Here is a 9,383-nt window from a genome sequence, read left to right on the forward strand (position 1 = left end):
TGCTGGTTGAAAATGCTTACAGCACCTGGTATTCCCAGGCGGTCTCCCATCCAAGTACTAACCAGGCCTGACCCTGCTTAGCTTCCGAGATCAGACGAGATCGGGTGCATCCAGGCTGGTATGGCCGTAAGCAGAAGCTGCTGCTTGAAATACCTCTTATATGGAGTTGAAGATAAGTCATATAATATAAGTCATTGATTTGTTGGTGATAATAATTTAGAAGCGTTTATTTGTTGGAGTTAAAGTGCCTTAACCATGTGAATAACACTTTTGGACGTGAGCTGTCGCTGTTACCACGTTGAAATATGTGTGGGTAGATTAAGCGAGAGCGCTCTCTGCTGGTTGAAAATGCTTACAGCACCTGGTATTCCCAGGCATTCTCCCATCCAAGTACTAACCAGGCCCGACCCTGCTTAGCTTCCGAGATCAGACGAGATCGGGCGCATCCAGGCTGGTATGGCTGTAAGCAGAAGCTGCAGCTTGAAATACCTCTTATATGGAGTTGAAAATAAGTCATAGCATATAAGTCATTGATTTGTTGGTTTTATTTGTTTGGAATTAAAGTGCCTTAACCATGTGCAAAACACTTTAGGACGTGAGCTGTCGCTGTTACCACGTTGAAATATGTGTGGGTAGATTAAGCGAGAGCGTTCTCTGCTGGTTGAAAAAGCTTACAGCACCTGGTATTCCCAGGCGGTCTCCCATCCAAGTACTAACCAGGCCCGACCCTGCTTAGCTTCCGAGATCAGACGAGATCAGGCGCATCCAGGCTGGTATGGCCGTAAGCAAAATCTGCTGCTTGAAATACCTCTTATATGGAGTTGAAGATAAGTCATAGAATATAAGTCATTGATTTCTTGGTGATAAGAATTTAGAAGCGCTTATTTGTTGGAGTTAAAGTGCCTTAACCATGTGCAAAACACTTTAGGACATGAGCTGTCGCTGTTACCACGTTGAAATTTGTGTGGGTAGATTAAGCGAGAGCGCTCTCTGCTGGTTGAAAAAGCTTACAGCACCTGGTATTCCCAGGCGGTCTCCCATCCAAGTACTAACCAGGCCCGACCCTGCTTAGCTTCCGAGATCAGACGAGATCGGGCGCATCCAGGCTGGTATGGCCGTAAGCTGAAGCTGCAGCTTGAAATACTTCTTATATGGAGTTGAAGATAAGTATATAATACAAGTCATTGATTTGTTTGTGATAATAATTTAGAAGCGCTTATTTGTTGGAGTTAAAGTGCCTTAACCATGTGCAAAACACTTTAGGACGTGAGCTGTCGCTGTTACCACGTTGAAATATGTGTGGGTAGATTAAGCGAGAGCGCTCTCTGCTGGTTGAAAAAGCGTACAGCACCTGGTATTCCCAGGCGGTCTCCCATCCAAGTACTAACCAAGCCCGACCCTGCTTAGCTTCCGAGATCAGGCGAGATCGGGCGCATCCAGGCTGGTATGGCCGTAAGCTGAAGCTGAAGCTGCAGCTTGAAATACCTCTTATATGGAGTTGAAGATAAGTCATATGATATAAGTCATTGATTTGTTGGTTTTATTTGTTGGAGTTAAAGTGCCTTAACCATGTGCAAAACACTTTAGGACGTGAGCTGTCGCTGTTACCACGTTAAAATATGTGTGGGTAGATTAAGCGAGAGCGCTCTCTGCAGGTTGAAAAAGCTTACAGCACCTGGTATTCCCAGGCGGTCTCCCATCCAAGTACTAACCAGGCCCTACCCTGCTTAGCTTCCGAGATCAGACTAGATCAGGCGCATCCAGGCTGGTATGGCCGTAAGCAGAAGCTGCAGCTTGAAATACCTCTTATATGGAGTTGAAGATAAGTCATAGAATATAAGTCATTGATTTGTTGGTTTTATTTGTTGGAGTTAAAGTGCCTTAACCATGTGCAAAACACTTTAGGACGTGAGCTGTCGCTGTTACCACGTTGAAATATGTGTGGGTAGATTAAGCGAGAGCGCTCTCTGCTGGTTGAAAAAGCTTACAGCACCTGGTATTCCCAGGCGGTCTCCCATCCAAGTACTAACCAGGCCCGACCCTGCTTAGCTTCCGAGATCAGACGAGATCGGGCGCATCCAGGCTGGTATGGCCGTAAGCAGAAGCTGTAGCTTGAAATACCTCTTATATGGAGTTGAAGATAAGTCATAGAATATAAGTCATTGATCTGTTGGTTTTATTTGTTGGAGTTAAAGTGCCTTAACCATGTGCAAAACACTTTAGGACGTGAGCTGTCGCTGTTACCACGTTGAAATATGTGTGGGTAGATTAAGCGAGAGCGCTCTACTGCAGGTTGAAAAAGCTTACAGCACCTGGTATTCCCAGGCGGTCTCCCATCCAAGTACTAACCAGGCCCGACCCTGCTTAGCTTCCGAGATCAGACGAGATCGGGTGCATCCAGGCTGGTATGGCCGTAAGCTGGAGCTGCAGCTTGAAATACTTCTTATATGGAGTTGAAGATAAGTCATATAATACAAGTCATTGATTTGTTGGTGATAATAATTTAGAAGCGCTTATTTGTTGGAGTTAAAGTGCCTTAACCATGTGCAAAACACTTTAGGACGTGAGCTGTCGCTGTTACCACGTTGAAATATGTGTGGGTAGATTAAGCTAGAGGGTTCTCTGCTGGTTGAAAAAGCTTACAGCACCTGGTATTCCCAGGCGGTCTCCCATCCAAGTACTAACCAGGCCCGACCCTGCTTAGCTTCCGAGATCAGACGAGATCGGGCGCATCCAGGCTGGTATGGCCGTAAGCAGAAGCTGCAGCTTGAAATACCTCTTATATGGAGTTGAAGATAAGTCATAGAATATAGGTCATAGATTTGTTGGTTTTATTTGTTGGAGTTAAAGTGCCTTAACCATGTGCAAAACACTTCAGGACGTGAGCTGTCGCTTTTACCACGTTGAAATATGTGTGGGTAGATTAAGCGAGAGCGCTCTCTGCTGGTTGAAAAAACTTACAGCACCTGGTATTCCCAGGCGGTCTCCCATTCAAGTACTAACCAGGCCCGACCCTGCTTAGCTTCCGAGATCAGACGAGATTGGGCGCATCCAGGCTGGTATGGCCGTAAGCAGAAGCTGCAGCTTGAAATACTTCTTATATGGAGTTGAAGATAAGTCATAGAATATATGTCATTGATTTGTTGGTGATAATAATTTAGAAGCGCTTATTTGTTGGAGTTAAGGTGCCTTAACTATGTGCAAAACACTTTAAGACGTGAGCTGTCGCTGTTACCACGTTGAAATATGTGTGGGTAGATTAAGCTAGAGGGTTCTCTGCTGGTTGAAAAAGCTTACAGCACCTGGTATTCCCAGGCGGTCTCCCATCCAAGTACTAACCAGGCCCGACCCTGCTTAGCTTCCGAGATCAGACGAGATCGGGCGCATCCAGGCTGGTATGGCCGTAAGCAGAAGCTGCAGCTTGAAATACCTCTTATATGGAGTTGAAGATAAGTCATAGAATATAAGTCATTGATTTGTTGGTTTTATTTGTTGGAGTTAAAGTGCCTTAACCATGTGCAAAACACTTTAGGACGTGAGCTGTCGCTGTTACCACGTTGAAATATGTGTGGGTAGATTAAGCGAGAGCGCTCTCTGCTGGTTGAAAAAGCTTACAGCACCTGGTATTCCCAGGCGGTCTCCCATCCAAGTACTAACCAAGCCCGACCCTGCTTAGCTTCCGAGATCAGGCGAGATCGGGCGCATCCAGGCTGGTATGGCCGTAAGCTGAAGCTGAAGCTGCAGCTTGAAATACCTCTTATATGGAGTTGAAGATAAGTCATATGATATAAGTCATTGATTTGTTGGTTTTATTTGTTGGAGTTAAAGTGCCTTAACCATGTGCAAAACACTTTAGGACGTGAGCTGTCGCTGTTACCACGTTGAAATATGTGTGGCTAGATTAAGCGAGACCGTTCTCTGCTGGTTGAAAAAGCTTACAGCACCTGGTATTCCCAGGCTGTCTCCCATCCAAGTACTAACCAGGCCCGACCCTGCTTAGCTTCCGAGATCAGACGAGATCAGGCGCATCCAGGCTGGTATGGGCGTAAGCAGAAGCTGCAGCTTGAAATACCTCTGATATGGAGTTGAAGATAAGTCATAGAATATAAGTCATTGATTTGTTGGTTTTATTTGTTGGAGTTAAAGTGCCTTAACCATGTGCAAAAGACTTTAGGACGTGAGCTGTCGCTCTTACCACGTTGAAATATGTGTGGCTAGATTAAGCGAGACCGTTCTCTGCTGGTTGAAAAAGCTTACAGCACCTGGTATTCCCAGGCTGTCTCCCATCCAAGTACTAACCAGGCCCGACCCTGCTTAGCTTCCGAGATCAGACTAGATCGGGCGCACCCAGGCTGGTATGGCCGTAAGCAGAAGCTGCAGCTTGAAATACCTCTTATATGGAGTTGAAGATAAGTCATAGAATATAAGTCATTGATCTGTTGGTTTTATTTGTTGGAGTTAAGGTGCCTTAAGCATGTGCAAAACACTTTAGGACGTGAGCTGTCGCTGTTACCACGTTAAAATATGTGTGGGTAGATTAAGCGAGAGCGCTCTCTGCAGGTTGAAAAAGCTTACAGCACCTGGTATTCCCAGGCGGTCTCCCATCCAAGTACTAACCAGGCCCGACCCTGCTTAGCTTCCGAGATCAGACGAGATCGGGCGCATCCAGGCTGGTATGGCCGTGAGCTGAAGCTGCAGCTTGAAATACCTCTTATATGGAGTTGAAGATAGTCATATAATATAAGTCATTGATTTGTTGGTGATAATAATTTAGAAGCGCTTATTTGTTGGAGTTAAAGTGCCTTAACCATGTGCAAAACACTTTAGGACGTGAGCTGTCGCTGTTACCACTTTGAAATATGTGTGGGTAGATTAAGCGAGAGCGCTCTCTGCTGGTTGAAAAAGCTTACAGCACCTGATATTCCCAGGCGGTCTCCCATCCAAGTACTAACCAGGCCCGACCCTGCTTAGCTTCCGAGATCAGACGAGATCGGGCGCATCCAGGCTGGTATGGCCGTAAGCTGAAGCTGCAGCTTGAAATACCTCTTATATGGAGTTGAAGATAAGTCATATAATATAAGTCATTGATTTGTTGGTGATAATAATTTAGAAGCGCATATTTGTTGGAGTTAAAGTGCCTTAACCATGTGAAAAACCCTTTAGGACGTGAGCTGTCGCTGTTACCACGTTGAAATATGTGTGGGTAGATTAAGCGAGAGCGCTCTCTGCTGGTTGAAAAAGCTTACAGCACCTGGTATTCCCAGGCGGTCTCCCATCCAAGTACTAACCAGGCCCGACCCTGCTTAGCTTCCGAGATCAGACGAGATCGGGCGCATCCAGGCTGGTATGGCTGTAAGCAGAAGCTGCAGCTTGAAATACCTCTTATATGGAGTTGAAAATAAGTCATAGCATATAAGTCATTGATTTGTTGGTTTTATTTGTTGGAGTTAAAGTGCCTTAACCATGTGCAAAACCCTTTAGGACGTGAGCTGTCGCTGTTACCACGTTGAAATATGTGTGGGTAGATTAAGCGAGAGCGCTCTCTGCAGGTTGAAAAAGCTTACAGCACCTGCTATTCCCAGGCGGTCTCCCATCCAAGTACTAACCAGGCCCGACCCTGCTTAGCTTCCGAGATCAGACGAGATCGGGCGCATCCAGGCTGGTATGGCCGTAAGCAGAAGCTGTAGCTTGAAATACCTCTTATATGGAGTTGAAGATAAGTCATAGAATATAAGTCATTGATCTGTTGGTTTTATTTGTTGGAGTTAAAGTGCCTTAACCATGTGCAAAACACTTTAGGACGTGAGCTGTCGCTGTTACCACGATGAAATATGTGTGGGTAGATTAAGCGAGAGCGCTCTCTGCTGGTTGAAAAAGCTTACAGCACCTGGTATTCCCAGGCGGTCTCCCATCCAAGTACTAACCAGGCCCGACCCTGCTTAGCTTCCGAGATCAGACGAGATCGGGCGCATCCAGGCTGGTATGGCCGTAAGCAGAAGCTGCAGCTTGAAATACCTCTGATATGGAGTTGAAGATAAGTCATAGAATATAAGTCATTGATTTGTTGGTTTTATTTGTTGGAGTTAAAGTGCCTTAACCATGTGCAAAACACTTTAGGACGTGAGCTGTCGCTGTTACCACTTTGAAATATGTGTGGGTAGATTATGCGAGAGCGCTCTCTGCTGGTTGAAAAGGCTTACAGCACCTGATATTCCCAGGCGGTCTCCCATCCAAGTACTAACCAGGCCCGACCCTGCTTAGCTTCCGAGATCAGACGAGATCGGGCGCATCCAGGCTGGTATGGCCGTAAGCTGAAGCTGCAGCTTGAAATACCTCTTATATGGAGTTGAAGATAAGTCATATAATATGAGTCATTGATTTGTTGGTGATAATAATTTAGAAGCGCATATTTGTTGGAGTTAAAGTGCCTTAACCATGTGAAAAACCCTTTAGGACGTGAGCTGTCGCTGTTACCACGTTGAAATATGTGTGGGTAGATTAAGCGAGAGCGCTCTCTGCTGGTTGAAAAAGCTTACAGCACCTGGTATTCCCAGGCGGTCTCCCATCCAAGTACTAACCAGGCCCGACCCTGCTTAGCTTCCGAGATCAGACGAGATCGGGCGCATCCAGGCTGGTATGGCTGTAAGCAGAAGCTGCAGCTTGAAATACCTCTTATATGGAGTTGAAAATAAGTCATAGCATATAAGTCATTGATTTGTTGGTTTTATTTGTTGGAGTTAAAGTGCCTTAACCATGTGCAAAACCCTTTAGGACGTGAGCTGTCGCTGTTACCACGTTGAAATATGTGTGGGTAGATTAAGAGAGAGCGCTCTCTGCAGGTTGAAAAAGCTTACAGCACCTGCTATTCCCAGGCGGTCTCCCATCCAAGTACTAACCAGGCCCGACCCTGCTTAGCTTCCGAGATCAGACGAGATCGGGCGCATCCAGGCTGGTATGGCCGTAAGCAGAAGCTGTAGCTTGAAATACCTCTTATATGGAGTTGAAGATAAGTCATAGAATATAAGTCATTGATCTGTTGGTTTTATTTGTTGGAGTTAAAGTGCCTTAACCATGTGCAAAACACTTTAGGACGTGAGCTGTCGCTGTTACCACGTTGAAATATGTGTGGGTAGATTAAGCGAGAGCGCTCTACTGCAGGTTGAAAAAGCTTACAGCACCTGGTATTCCCAGGCGGTCTCCCATCCAAGTACTAACCCGGCCCGACCCTGCTTAGCTTCCGAGATCAGACGAGACCGGGCGCATCCAGGCTGGTATGGCCGTAAGCAGAAGCTGCAGCTTGAAATACCTCTTATATGGAGTTGAAGATAAGTCGTAGAATATAAGTCATTGATCTGTTGGTTTTATTTGTTGGAGTTAAAGTGCCTTAACCATGTGCAAAACCCTTTAGGACGTGAGCTGTCGCTGTTACCACGTTGAAATATGTGTGGGTAGATTAAGTGAGAGCGCTCTCTGCTGGTTGAAAATGCTTACAGCACCTGGTAAACCCAGGCGGTCTCCCATCCAAGTACTAACCAGGCCCGACCATGCTTAGCTTCCGAGATCAGACGAGATCGGGCGCATCCAGGCTGGTATGGCCGTAAGCAGAAGCTGCAGCTTGAAATACCTCTTATATGGAGTTGAAGATAAGTCATAGAATATAAGTCATTGATTTGTTGGTTTTATTTGTCGGAGTTAAAGTGCCTTAACCATGTGCAAAACACTTTAGGACGTGAGCTGTCGCTGTTACCATGTTGAAATATGTGTGGGTAGATTAAGCGAGAGCGTTCTCTGCTGGTTGAAAAAGCTTACAGCACCTGGTATTCCCAGGCGGTCTCCCATCCAAGTACTAACCAGGCCCGACCCTGCTTAGCTTCCGAGATCAGACTAGATCGGGCGCACCCAGGCTGGTATGGCCGTAAGCAGAAGCTGCAGCTTGAAATACCTCTTATATGGAGTTGAAGATAAGTCATAGAATATAAGTCATTGATCTGTTGGTTTTATTTGTTGGAGTTAAGGTGCCTTAAGCATGTGCAAAACACTTTAGGACGTGAGCTGTCGCTGTTACCACGTTAAAATATGTGTGGGTAGATTAAGCGAGAGCGCTCTCTGCAGGTTGAAAAAGCTTACAGCACCTGGTATTCCCAGGCGGTCTCCCATCCAAGTACTAACCAGGCCCGACCCTGCTTAGCTTCCGAGATCAGACGAGATCGGGCGCATCCAGGCTGGTATGGCCGTGAGCTGAAGCTGCAGCTTGAAATACCTCTTATATGGAGTTGAAGATAGTCATATAATATAAGTCATTGATTTGTTGGTGATAATAATTTAGAAGCGCTTATTTGTTGGAGTTAAAGTGCCTTAACCATGTGCAAAACACTTTAGGACGTGAGCTGTCGCTGTTACCACTTTGAAATATGTGTGGGTAGATTAAGCGAGAGCGCTCTCTGCTGGTTGAAAAAGCTTACAGCACCTGATATTCCCAGGCGGTCTCCCATCCAAGTACTAACCAGGCCCGACCCTGCTTAGCTTCCGAGATCAGACGAGATCGGGCGCATCCAGGCTGGTATGGCCGTAAGCTGAAGCTGCAGCTTGAAATACCTCTTATATGGAGTTGAAGATAAGTCATATAATATAAGTCATTGATTTGTTGGTGATAATAATTTAGAAGCGCATATTTGTTGGAGTTAAAGTGCCTTAACCATGTGAAAAACCCTTTAGGACGTGAGCTGTCGCTGTTACCACGTTGAAATATGTGTGGGTAGATTAAGCGAGAGCGCTCTCTGCTGGTTGAAAAAGCTTACAGCACCTGGTATTCCCAGGCGGTCTCCCATCCAAGTACTAACCAGGCCCGACCCTGCTTAGCTTCCGAGATCAGACGAGATCGGGCGCATCCAGGCTGGTATGGCTGTAAGCAGAAGCTGCAGCTTGAAATACCTCTTATATGGAGTTGAAAATAAGTCATAGCATATAAGTCATTGATTTGTTGGTTTTATTTGTTGGAGTTAAAGTGCCTTAACCATGTGCAAAACCCTTTAGGACGTGAGCTGTCGCTGTTACCACGTTGAAATATGTGTGGGTAGATTAAGCGAGAGCGCTCTCTGCAGGTTGAAAAAGCTTACAGCACCTGCTATTCCCAGGCGGTCTCCCATCCAAGTACTAACCAGGCCCGACCCTGCTTAGCTTCCGAGATCAGACGAGATCGGGCGCATCCAGGCTGGTATGGCCGTAAGCAGAAGCTGCAGCTTGAAATACCTCTGATATGGAGTTGAAGATAAGTCATAGAATATAAGTCATTGATTTGTTGGTTTTATTTGTTGGAGTTAAAGTGCCTTAACCATGTGCAAAACACTTTAGGACGTGAGCTGTCGCTGTTACCACTTTGAAAT

At 45.9% G+C, this 9,383-nt stretch overlaps 29 non-coding genes across 29 annotated transcripts; all 29 read right to left on the reverse strand.

Annotated features, from left to right (window-relative positions):
* Positions 1-13: 13 nt before the first annotated feature.
* Positions 14-132, reverse strand: LOC133432155 (5S ribosomal RNA). The gene has a single exon (XR_009776466.1). It is a non-coding gene; the product is annotated as a 5S ribosomal RNA (ribosomal RNA).
* Positions 133-349: 217 nt separating this feature from the next.
* Positions 350-468, reverse strand: LOC133432360 (5S ribosomal RNA). The gene has a single exon (XR_009776665.1). It is a non-coding gene; the product is annotated as a 5S ribosomal RNA (ribosomal RNA).
* Positions 469-668: 200 nt separating this feature from the next.
* Positions 669-787, reverse strand: LOC133432120 (5S ribosomal RNA). The gene has a single exon (XR_009776433.1). It is a non-coding gene; the product is annotated as a 5S ribosomal RNA (ribosomal RNA).
* Positions 788-1,004: 217 nt separating this feature from the next.
* LOC133432248 (5S ribosomal RNA) lies at positions 1,005-1,123 on the reverse strand. Its single transcript, XR_009776557.1, has one exon. It is a non-coding gene; the product is annotated as a 5S ribosomal RNA (ribosomal RNA).
* A 216-nt stretch (positions 1,124-1,339) lies between these two features.
* On the reverse strand, positions 1,340-1,458 carry LOC133432343 (5S ribosomal RNA). Its single transcript, XR_009776650.1, has one exon. It is a non-coding gene; the product is annotated as a 5S ribosomal RNA (ribosomal RNA).
* Positions 1,459-1,663: 205 nt separating this feature from the next.
* Positions 1,664-1,782, reverse strand: LOC133432275 (5S ribosomal RNA). Its single transcript, XR_009776584.1, has one exon. It is a non-coding gene; the product is annotated as a 5S ribosomal RNA (ribosomal RNA).
* Positions 1,783-1,981: 199 nt separating this feature from the next.
* On the reverse strand, positions 1,982-2,100 carry LOC133432259 (5S ribosomal RNA). The gene has a single exon (XR_009776568.1). It is a non-coding gene; the product is annotated as a 5S ribosomal RNA (ribosomal RNA).
* A 200-nt stretch (positions 2,101-2,300) lies between these two features.
* LOC133432230 (5S ribosomal RNA) lies at positions 2,301-2,419 on the reverse strand. Its single transcript, XR_009776540.1, has one exon. It is a non-coding gene; the product is annotated as a 5S ribosomal RNA (ribosomal RNA).
* Positions 2,420-2,636: 217 nt separating this feature from the next.
* On the reverse strand, positions 2,637-2,755 carry LOC133432270 (5S ribosomal RNA). The gene has a single exon (XR_009776579.1). It is a non-coding gene; the product is annotated as a 5S ribosomal RNA (ribosomal RNA).
* Positions 2,756-2,954: 199 nt separating this feature from the next.
* On the reverse strand, positions 2,955-3,073 carry LOC133432328 (5S ribosomal RNA). The gene has a single exon (XR_009776636.1). It is a non-coding gene; the product is annotated as a 5S ribosomal RNA (ribosomal RNA).
* Positions 3,074-3,290: 217 nt separating this feature from the next.
* LOC133432281 (5S ribosomal RNA) lies at positions 3,291-3,409 on the reverse strand. The gene has a single exon (XR_009776590.1). It is a non-coding gene; the product is annotated as a 5S ribosomal RNA (ribosomal RNA).
* Positions 3,410-3,608: 199 nt separating this feature from the next.
* LOC133432263 (5S ribosomal RNA) lies at positions 3,609-3,727 on the reverse strand. Its single transcript, XR_009776572.1, has one exon. It is a non-coding gene; the product is annotated as a 5S ribosomal RNA (ribosomal RNA).
* Positions 3,728-3,932: 205 nt separating this feature from the next.
* On the reverse strand, positions 3,933-4,051 carry LOC133432414 (5S ribosomal RNA). The gene has a single exon (XR_009776717.1). It is a non-coding gene; the product is annotated as a 5S ribosomal RNA (ribosomal RNA).
* A 199-nt stretch (positions 4,052-4,250) lies between these two features.
* LOC133432408 (5S ribosomal RNA) lies at positions 4,251-4,369 on the reverse strand. The gene has a single exon (XR_009776711.1). It is a non-coding gene; the product is annotated as a 5S ribosomal RNA (ribosomal RNA).
* A 199-nt stretch (positions 4,370-4,568) lies between these two features.
* LOC133432166 (5S ribosomal RNA) lies at positions 4,569-4,687 on the reverse strand. Its single transcript, XR_009776477.1, has one exon. It is a non-coding gene; the product is annotated as a 5S ribosomal RNA (ribosomal RNA).
* Positions 4,688-4,903: 216 nt separating this feature from the next.
* Positions 4,904-5,022, reverse strand: LOC133432094 (5S ribosomal RNA). Its single transcript, XR_009776409.1, has one exon. It is a non-coding gene; the product is annotated as a 5S ribosomal RNA (ribosomal RNA).
* A 217-nt stretch (positions 5,023-5,239) lies between these two features.
* On the reverse strand, positions 5,240-5,358 carry LOC133432047 (5S ribosomal RNA). Its single transcript, XR_009776362.1, has one exon. It is a non-coding gene; the product is annotated as a 5S ribosomal RNA (ribosomal RNA).
* A 199-nt stretch (positions 5,359-5,557) lies between these two features.
* LOC133432156 (5S ribosomal RNA) lies at positions 5,558-5,676 on the reverse strand. Its single transcript, XR_009776467.1, has one exon. It is a non-coding gene; the product is annotated as a 5S ribosomal RNA (ribosomal RNA).
* Positions 5,677-5,875: 199 nt separating this feature from the next.
* On the reverse strand, positions 5,876-5,994 carry LOC133432293 (5S ribosomal RNA). Its single transcript, XR_009776602.1, has one exon. It is a non-coding gene; the product is annotated as a 5S ribosomal RNA (ribosomal RNA).
* A 199-nt stretch (positions 5,995-6,193) lies between these two features.
* On the reverse strand, positions 6,194-6,312 carry LOC133432078 (5S ribosomal RNA). The gene has a single exon (XR_009776393.1). It is a non-coding gene; the product is annotated as a 5S ribosomal RNA (ribosomal RNA).
* Positions 6,313-6,529: 217 nt separating this feature from the next.
* On the reverse strand, positions 6,530-6,648 carry LOC133432048 (5S ribosomal RNA). The gene has a single exon (XR_009776363.1). It is a non-coding gene; the product is annotated as a 5S ribosomal RNA (ribosomal RNA).
* Positions 6,649-6,847: 199 nt separating this feature from the next.
* On the reverse strand, positions 6,848-6,966 carry LOC133432158 (5S ribosomal RNA). The gene has a single exon (XR_009776469.1). It is a non-coding gene; the product is annotated as a 5S ribosomal RNA (ribosomal RNA).
* Positions 6,967-7,166: 200 nt separating this feature from the next.
* On the reverse strand, positions 7,167-7,285 carry LOC133432131 (5S ribosomal RNA). The gene has a single exon (XR_009776443.1). It is a non-coding gene; the product is annotated as a 5S ribosomal RNA (ribosomal RNA).
* Positions 7,286-7,484: 199 nt separating this feature from the next.
* On the reverse strand, positions 7,485-7,603 carry LOC133432417 (5S ribosomal RNA). The gene has a single exon (XR_009776720.1). It is a non-coding gene; the product is annotated as a 5S ribosomal RNA (ribosomal RNA).
* A 199-nt stretch (positions 7,604-7,802) lies between these two features.
* On the reverse strand, positions 7,803-7,921 carry LOC133432283 (5S ribosomal RNA). Its single transcript, XR_009776592.1, has one exon. It is a non-coding gene; the product is annotated as a 5S ribosomal RNA (ribosomal RNA).
* A 199-nt stretch (positions 7,922-8,120) lies between these two features.
* Positions 8,121-8,239, reverse strand: LOC133432167 (5S ribosomal RNA). Its single transcript, XR_009776478.1, has one exon. It is a non-coding gene; the product is annotated as a 5S ribosomal RNA (ribosomal RNA).
* Positions 8,240-8,455: 216 nt separating this feature from the next.
* Positions 8,456-8,574, reverse strand: LOC133432095 (5S ribosomal RNA). The gene has a single exon (XR_009776410.1). It is a non-coding gene; the product is annotated as a 5S ribosomal RNA (ribosomal RNA).
* A 217-nt stretch (positions 8,575-8,791) lies between these two features.
* Positions 8,792-8,910, reverse strand: LOC133432049 (5S ribosomal RNA). The gene has a single exon (XR_009776364.1). It is a non-coding gene; the product is annotated as a 5S ribosomal RNA (ribosomal RNA).
* Positions 8,911-9,109: 199 nt separating this feature from the next.
* LOC133432159 (5S ribosomal RNA) lies at positions 9,110-9,228 on the reverse strand. Its single transcript, XR_009776470.1, has one exon. It is a non-coding gene; the product is annotated as a 5S ribosomal RNA (ribosomal RNA).
* Between the last annotated feature and the right edge of the window lie 155 nt (positions 9,229-9,383).

The sequence above is a fragment of the Cololabis saira genome, unplaced genomic scaffold (genome assembly GCF_033807715.1).
Source record: "Cololabis saira isolate AMF1-May2022 unplaced genomic scaffold, fColSai1.1 scf042, whole genome shotgun sequence".
Classification (NCBI taxonomy): domain Eukaryota; kingdom Metazoa; phylum Chordata; class Actinopteri; order Beloniformes; family Belonidae; genus Cololabis; species Cololabis saira.